This window comes from Falco cherrug, chromosome 7, assembly GCF_023634085.1.
Source record: "Falco cherrug isolate bFalChe1 chromosome 7, bFalChe1.pri, whole genome shotgun sequence".
In the NCBI taxonomy this organism is placed as follows: Eukaryota; Metazoa; Chordata; class Aves; order Falconiformes; family Falconidae; genus Falco; species Falco cherrug.
In genome coordinates, this window is record NC_073703.1 from 59,671,593 (window position 1) to 59,680,540 (window position 8,948).

General features: G+C 44.5%; 1 long non-coding RNA gene across 5 annotated transcripts in view; it reads right to left on the reverse strand.

Moving 5' to 3' along the window:
- LOC114017256 (uncharacterized) overlaps nt 1–8,903 on the reverse strand; it is a 45,661-nt gene extending 36,758 nt beyond the window's left edge. For 2 of the 5 annotated variants that reach the window (XR_008733362.1, XR_008733364.1), the window contains exon 1: nt 8,621–8,901. This is a non-coding gene — a long non-coding RNA (uncharacterized LOC114017256). Of the gene's footprint in view, nt 1–7,676; nt 7,805–8,620 lie in introns of all 5 variants that reach the window. The other 3 variants (XR_008733365.1, XR_008733366.1, XR_008733363.1) reach the window with 3 other exon arrangements.
- Nucleotides 8,904–8,948: the final 45 nt, after the last annotated feature.

The window sequence follows — 8,948 nt, forward strand, 5'->3', positions numbered from 1 at the left end:
TATTCACCTCATCAAACATGGGCAGCTAAAACTTTTTCTTTCTACGCCCACTTTCCAGTGGAGAAGCAAAGTGGTTTCTCCAACATTGGTGTCACGATACAGCCTCCCTAACAGATCAAGCACACTCCTGAAAGTCCAAGCCCTCCCAGGAGCCTGACCTGCCTGTTGGGGTAGGGCTGTCAGGTGCCTGGGACCCTCTGTGGGATGCACAGCTACCCCAGCAAGTGTCCCCCCCTTGCATGGGGCCTCAGCTTGCTTGGAAAGGAAAAGTGAAGGGGCACCCACCAGAGAACCTTAAGTCTTCATCAGAGAATGGCCCTTTCCATTTATTGATTTATCTCTATGTCTTTCATATTTCATCCATGTTTTCTTGACTATCACATATTTTTTCTCCCTTTACCTTCATGGCTACAAGACCTTTAAGATATAAATAAAGCTTTTGATAATTTTCATGTTCCCATTAATTATTTCTCCACAGTTTGGAAAAACAAAATGTTCCTTAATGTTTTTTTTTTTTCATCTTGACAGATACTGACAGCTTCACACACACCAAGTTTGAAAATACAGTGTGCCTGTTTTACTTTGCATATTAGAATCATCTATCATATCAGGTGAGATATATATATATATATATAAAATTTTTACTGAACTTATTTCATAGATGTAAGCAAATGCATAAAACTGCAAAAACCACTGAGGTACTTTATTTTTTATGAATAATGAATTATTCAGAAAACAGAACTGCAAGGAGATGTTCTACAAAGTACAATTAAATCTGGTGAAAAGATGATTTTCTGTCTTTAATAGTAATATTAGGATATGTCAACATTTCATTTCAGAAATGCAGGGGGGGTTACTGATGCTTTAAAAATAAACCCGACTACATTTTCAAATCAAAATTCCATATTTTTTTTAGTTAAAACTTTGATGTGGAGAAAAAATAATAAAGTAAAAGAATTAATTTGGGATCAAATTGAAATAAAATGCTTTAAAATTTGGTTCAGATATAAATCAAAAATCTATTCTTTACTCTTCTAACAATAATCAATTTGTGTCATAGCTGTTACTACAAAAAGAAGTTAGCAGCATAAGTCATGATATATACAAATAAATGTGCAACTCAGAGATAGTTAATGCTAATAATACTTGAGGTAACAAAATAAGAACTTCAAATCCCATGCCACACTCACATTTTAAGAATTAACTGATCCCCCTGCCAAGCTGGAAGATACAAGAGAATACTTCCTCTCTTTTGATATCATGATCTGAGCAAGATTTTAAGAGCCAACATAGACAACAGCGTCAAAAGAAGGGAAATAAATATCAGTAAAACCAGAAGGAATTAAAACAAAAATCTGAGAACAAAGCGTACGAGTTTAAGGCCTTTAAATCCTTTACAGGGTGTGAGTCTCGGAGACATCAAGGTAAACACTGTCATCCTAAACCGTTCCAACAATTCTATCATAACCTGAGGTACTCTTCATATTTTTCAGGCAGTCCTGAACTTAGCAGTTCAGAAAGATCCTAGTCCTACAAAAATGCGCCATCTATATGTGAATAAAGTATCTTAAATTTTTATCACAAAGGATTACAGCAACACCTGTTTTAAAAAATTCAATTTGGAAAAAAATGCACAGCTATTGATTTCTGCACTGCTTATTATTTCAAAATATTTTGTATCACTTTCAGACTATTGCTAGCCGACAGGGGGAAAAAAAGTTTGCACCAAAGTGAAAATCTGTATTCATCATTCAGCATGACTTTTTAAAACAAAAGAAGCGTTGTTTTTTTCTATCTTTTAGTCTCTGCTGTTTTGGAGGGGGAAAATATTTCCTCTCTTTTGATTTCATGATCTGAGTAAGTTTTTAAGACCCATTTACCAAGACAGAATACACTGTTAAAAGAAGGAAAGAAAATCAATAAAAACAGATGGACCTAATCCAGAAATCTCTGGTGGCTCAAAAATACCATTAACTCACACAAGTTTTAAAGAAATTAATTATTCACTCCAACACTGTGCTGAATACATTTCTTATAATAAATCATCTCTCTGAATTGACTGGAACTGGCAGAGCCAGAGGCCTATATACTGTTTGCTTTCTCCTCTTGAGCTTGTGTTCTTTGCGAAGAAACCAGGCTTGGCTTTCCTTCTACCAACGCATACGCTCAAACAGCCCAGACAAAGAGCAGCTTCACAAAAGGTAAAACTGATGTGCTGTTAATGTGCCGCAAGAAAGACTGGTCACAGAGCACGAAACTTGAAGAGCCTGCAGTACGTCCTTAGAGGACCTTAAAAACATCTACCCTTCGTATTAAACATTCCTCTGAAAAGCAACGTTTCACCACCATGTATTTCACCAACAGAATCAGTCTGTGGCTATACAGAGCTATCCACCCTTACTTCAGGGAAACTATCACTTTACACATGCCTGTGTAGGTGGTATCTTTGCATTTGCCCTGTTATCCACGGCTGCCCTCAAGCCACCTGTCCCAGAAGAGCTGAGTGATGAAGCCAGCTAAGGATGGGTTTCTGAATACTTCTAGTTTTAAACAATCCTTTTTGTTACAAAGGATGTGCACTTGGTAAAGTCTTGCTTTTGGCTGATGCCAGAAAAGTTAAGCAGTCTTACCAAGCACACCTACACAAAACTAGATACCAGTCAAACCCGGGCATCCTCAGGCATCATTTCTTGATGCCACAAACTGTCCACAGCTCCTTTCCTCTGCAGGAGGAATAGAGACTGGCACTCACCATTGCCTTCAGGGAAGGAAAAATGTAAGCAGTTTACTTCATGCCCACCATTTCCACACCCTAGATGCAGTTACTGAAGCAGTCACGTTTTTAGCAGTGAATAGATTGGAGTTATGGGAAATCGCTGTTGTGGTAGGTACTTCCAGTGTCAAGAAAATGTATTCAAATATCTGCTGAAGGGAGAAAAAAAGAACAATGAAGGACTAACAGGGAGGAAAATGCTCACAGCTCCATCTTTTGCAAGACATGGGTAGCAATCCAACTACAAAAAAGGCAGAGGCCAGGTCTAGCATCAACTGCTTCAAGTTCTAGTTGAGATGCCAAAGGAGATGAATTTTGAAGTATGGATCAAATTTAAAGTGTAAAAAACAAGTGATTCAACAATATAAATGGTTAGATTTTTTTAAAATCAGAAAAATATAAACATATATATATTTTTTAAAAAAACACAAATGCTTAAGATAAATGCTGAAGTGAAATCTGAATTCAAATTTAATTACTGTAAGTGATAGACAATAGTAGCCTTGATTTAAAAAGAGAGGTTTAATCTCTAGAAGCTACAAGCTTCCCTGGATCAACTATTATTCTTCTGCAAGTCCCTATTGCACCGAACATAACAGGAACCCAATACCTTCTGAAACCTCTGAGTGTTATCAGAATCTCAATACTAAATAAAGATAAAATGGTACATAAATAGATGTAATAAATCTTAGTTATCTGTTATTAAAATTCTGCTACAAATATTCTACACAACAGATTCTATTAAGAGGTGTTTTAACAACAGTTCTTTCTAGAAATTGGTAAGTGGTTCTCTTCAACCAGCTGTACAGATGCTTAAATAATAGCAAAAGCATGGGGTTTTTCTTTCAATTAATAAACTACAACTAGGTTAGGCTTTCATTAGTTTATGATATCCAAAATCCCAGTGAAATATAAAAGAGTTACAATGGGTTTGCATTATTATGATTTTGGGCGACCCATCAGTGACACATTTCTGCTTGTCAAAATGGCCAGGCACTGGCTAGTTTTGGCAACATGAACTTTTCTGGGCTAGCAATAAGTGTGTGTTACAGAGGGTCTTGGCAGGTCATGCATGTTTAGAAATTATTTCTCACTCATTTCTTTTTTCTTCATGTATCACAGCAATCAAGGGAAAAGGTACCAATTCAAATTCTAACCCAGGGATATTGTTTGTCCAATTCTGCTCCATATATAAGGAGTTAAAGTGGATAAACTGAATTCACTGTACGTTCACTTTATAAATTTAATCAGAATTTTTTTTTCCATTTAGGAAGCCTTGCAAATATTGTGGACAAGTGTAAATGCACATGAAGGAAAGACAAAGAATTCATGTTTTTAAGAACGGCTACAGTGTGTGTGTGTGGTGCCCTGGATTACCCTTGAAATGTGCAGATGACCATTACCGAAGGAAGTGGAAGGAACAGCATGTTCACCAACTGCAGAGCCAGGAATAACAGAAGCCACACATTCAACAACAGCCATATGACTACAGGCAGGCTCTGAGCGGGCACTTCCCATTTAGAATGAACTAATATTTCTATGAAGCAGAAAAATGCACCTTGCTTACCCAAAGCTACATATTTCTCTAAGAAATGCATGCACCTGAAATAGGAAGCAGCACCTCTAGCCTCTTGACCAAACAGATGCGTGAGCCCCCAGACTACAAGTGCTAGCTACAGAAGCAGGATTTGAAATGGTCAGAAGTCAGCACACCTTGGGTTTCATCCCAGAGATCAGCATCCCTAGTTCTCAGTGTAAAAAAAAAAAAAGATGTTCTGACTGGCAGTTTGCTGCTGCGCACAACCTCATTGCTCCCCAAAGTGGAACAGAAGACCGAATGGGCAGCAGATGGAAGTGGGGCCCCATCCTTGTCACTATTAATCATTTACAGGTGTTTATTATTATTTATAACATTTGCACACAGAAAAACGTTTTTAAAATGCTAATAAAAATACACCTCTGGGCTAACCAAGGTCTTCATGATATCCCAAGCTAAGCATCCAAGAATGAATCCTGAGTCATTAATCACTTCTGAAATAATCACTACATGTGTTTTTCAATTCATATGTGAAGTAATTTTAATCTATTTGCTATTATCTTTATTATTTTGTCCCCAGACTTCATTTTTATCCTCATGTCAGTGACATATGTAAAGATAATTATCTGAGTTTATACAGTAATAGAATCCACAGTATCAAACATGCTTTAAATTTTCTCTTAAAAAAGGTAAGTCTCTTCAGAGATCATTGTAAGAACCAGCCTTCAGGTTACTGTGGAGAGCACACAACAGGACAGGGCAGAGGCAAACTTAGTACTGGTCATGTGTGAGAGGTGGCTGGTGCTTTGCCCGTTTGTGGGGAAAGCCCTGAGAGGAGGAGCGGAGACAGACTCACATCTGGTCCCTGCTCACAGAACTCTGCACTCACCATATAAAATAAATTGCTAATCTAAAACATATAAACTGCAGGCAGGTGAGGTTCTGCTGCTCACCAGGAACTGTATTCTAGCACTCATGCTTGAACTCTTAAAAGGAGAGACCTGTATGCAGCTCCTCGTCTTCCTCAGTGCTCGAGGCAGCCAGGCAAGGTGCCTGCTGCCTCTGCAGCCCCTGCTGAGGTGCCCCAGTGGGCCTTGGCCAGCTGCCGTGGTCTGCTGCACGTCCCTACCTGTGAGCACTCTGCCTCCAAAAGAAGGAGGCAAAGTAGTTCCCAGGCTGGAGCAACCGCCGCACCAAGCTCTGGCTGGGAGCCTGCCAGGTGACAGGGGCCAAAGGGCTGCCAAAGAGCATTTCAATAGTGCGACAGGAACGGTGGCAGAGCTCCCGTACTCCAGCCTGCACTCTGGTGCTGCTTAATACTGTGTGTATGTATACATGCACGTACATACACCTAAACAAGCATTTCCCCTGCCAGACACTGTGGCAAGGCTGTAGCCACTCAGCTCAAGGAGTATCAAGAAGTATGGGGTTACGCTTTCTTTGTTTAGGCACTGCTTTCACCATTCATTTGCTTCCTTCTGGCTCAAGTGTTTTTATTTATTCTGTGTGTTCTTCCTAAGTGGGTACGTTTCAGTATGATTTACTAACGAGCCAGTAATTTGGCAACAAAACAAAAACCACTGTTCATAGAGGAGCCTAACTAAGGTGATAGCGGTAAATAACAAACCAAGCCCAAGGGTGTCAGAAAACGGGCTGTGCCCACAGGCACTGCAAGGTTTGCCATGTCCCCTCTAAGGTGCCTTCAAATTGCCTGTCTCTACTAAGGCACCAACCAGCCTTGCTACAGGTGGCTGCCCAGAGCCAGGCACGCACGTTTGCTCCACCATCCCAGCACCAGTTTGCCTGCCTTATAGTGGCCTTCCTGGCAGTATCTTAATGCCCTTCCCAAGACAGCACAGTTTCAAATGGAAAAATCCCAGCAGAGCTCATTACCTCTTAAACATAAAATTGAAGGCGACGCACACAAGTCAATGCAAAACAGTTTTGGAAGACTAAGTAAGTAGCCTTTGGAAAGAAAGTGTATAGAAAAGCATTGTAGGTCTGAAAGGAATGCAGGCACAAGCCAGAAACACAAAATCCCAGAAGATGAAAGGGATCAGAGAAAAGAAAAATGTCAAGGGGAGGGAAAAGAGGACTGCAATGAGGATGGGTGTGCGCATTTTCCCAGTGAGTGATCTGCAAGGCGCGGGGCTCTCACTAAGGGTTTGTGGAGTTGAAAGTTTAATTACTAACTTTCTTCTGCCCTTTTTGGTCCTTGCACAAAGGCTTTCTTCACACAAAGGACAGAGAGGTTTCTGTGGGGTTGTAGGGTATGGCAGCCAGTGTCCCTTCGTTCAGGCATTTCCCGTGTTTCCTGTGATAAACGGAATGCCTCCCCCTGTTCCTCCTGCCTTTCCCTCAGTCTCCGGAGGAAAACATTCCGGGACATTTCACTGCGGCGAAATACATTAACACGTGTGAAAGCAGTTTCTCAGGCGCGTCGCTTTGCTCTCGCCACACCAGTTATCTGCGACACAAGCCCAGGACACGCCAACAGCCGCTCCCCCCCTCCCCGGGCAGGGCTTCGGCTCCGCGGTGCTGCCGGCCTCCCGAAGGCCGGCTATGGCAGGGGCAGCGGCAGGGAGCCGGCCAGGGGCAGCCCCCGGCCCCTTCCCCTCCCGAGCCGCGGGGAGGGCGAGGGCCCCGGGGAGGGAGCGGGGCGGCCGTGGGTTTACACCGCCGGCCCGGAGGTAACGGGGCAGACACGCCGCCGGCGCTGCCAGCCGCAAGGCAGGCACCCTCCCTAAGACGCCGTTTGGCTTCCCAGAATTTTTTCTTTAAAAAATAAAACTGAACCAAGCTCTCTTCTCTCTTAACTGCCGCAGCTCTAAGAAAACGGTGAACGGAGGGCTGTGAACCGTTTCTGGGAAGTGCCGAGCAGCCTCAGCACCTGCGGGACACGCGGGGCGAGGCGGGCTCCGGGACACAGGTTTCGGCGGCCCCTGCCAACTCGGTAATCGGTCACCGAAGCGGCAGGTGACCGACCCACTCGGGGGAGCCCTCGTTGAGGAGGGAGCCTGGACAAGCTCTCGGGATCCGGAGAAGCCGAGAGAAACGCCGGCAGAAGTTCCTGACATCTGCACCAACTGCCTTGAATAATTTTGCATTTGAGATGCTCCCGTAGGAGAAGAGCATGTCATGAGGGAAGCACCGCCACCTTCGTCCTGTGTGGGACGCATCAAAATGTGTTTCTGGGACGATTAAAGCCGGGAGTTCGGGGGTTGGGGATGTCGTGTTCTCACCGCTTTTGCGCTTAAAACTAAAACAAAACAAAACAAAACAAAACCACAAAAAAAACCCGACACCAAAAAAACCAAACCAAAAACCACCCTAAACAAACCACCCAAAAATTTACGAATAACTTACCCGGTCAGGTTTCCTATTTTGCTCTATGGGCGTGCGGCACGTCTCTGAACGGATAGCAGAGTTCTCAAATATATTTATTTTCAATTACACGAGGAGATATTTCACAATGCGCATTTTTATGCGACCAGCTATTAGGTAAAATAAAATAAAATAAAAAGCCCGAAAGCAAGTCGCATTGCTCAGCTGCCTCCCACAGACGGCTGCTGCCGTGCGCGCCCGCCGCCGGCGCTGACTGCAATACCGGCGCTTCATTTTCTGCCCCGGCAAACCCGTTAAAGTGCTGATTCCCGTGATTTCTGAAAGCTTATTTATATTTGAAAGTTTATTTCTGGGAACAACCATACCAGCAGAAGTTAAACAGCGGATGCCGGCTGCCACCAAAGACCACAATTTTAAGGCTTTCGTTGAAATCAGCGCACTCGGGCCTCGCTTCCCACCCCTCCACAAGTAACCTGGTCATTACACACCCGTGGCAGCTGATACTTTACGCCACATATGCTGGTATGCATTGAACTACGAAAACGAAGCAAGCTCTAAAGTGGAGGGGTTTGTTTCGTTGGTTTGGTTTGCTTTTGTTGGGATTTTTTTGGGGGGTGGTGGTGGCGTTTTCATTTAATTTAAGCAAAGTTTGGCTTAAACCAATAGCAAGTACCTGCAGTATTTACGCTAACATTTTAGCCCAAACAGAAACGTCACAATAATGCTGGTTAGGGTGCTTTGGTCTCTTTGAAAGGTTAAATTAGGTTTCAGTTCCCCGGGTTCGCCCTGCAGCCCAGCGGGACGCGCAGCCGCCGCCGCACGGCCCCAGCCCCGGGCAGCGCGCCCCGGGGTGCCGAGCCGGCGGGGGCCGGGCTGGGCTCGGGGCAGCTTTGCCCCTGCGTTCGCTTCCGAGCAAGGGCCGGACCTTGCGGCGAAGTGACTGACAGCGCGCTCGCATTGCTTACAGTATCTGGAATAAAGGTATCTGAAGTGAGGTATCCAGAAGCTGTAGGTGGAAGGAAAATAGAGGAGCGTGCGGGCAGATCTGGGAAGGCAAACGGCAAAGGCCGTCCTGGCCGGGCACGGGAAGGTCCTTGTGCCACCGCTGCCTGTCCGGAGCGGGGCTGCTCGACCCGGACCGCCTAAGGAAGCTCCGGGGCGCCGCTACCGCAGGGCCCGGGCCGCGCCCCGGTGGAAGGCGCAGGCGGGGGACGCGGCGGGGGAGGGAGGGCAGCACCTGCCGGGCCTTGCTCGGCGATGGAGCCGCCCAGCCCCACGTCCGCTCCCTCCTTC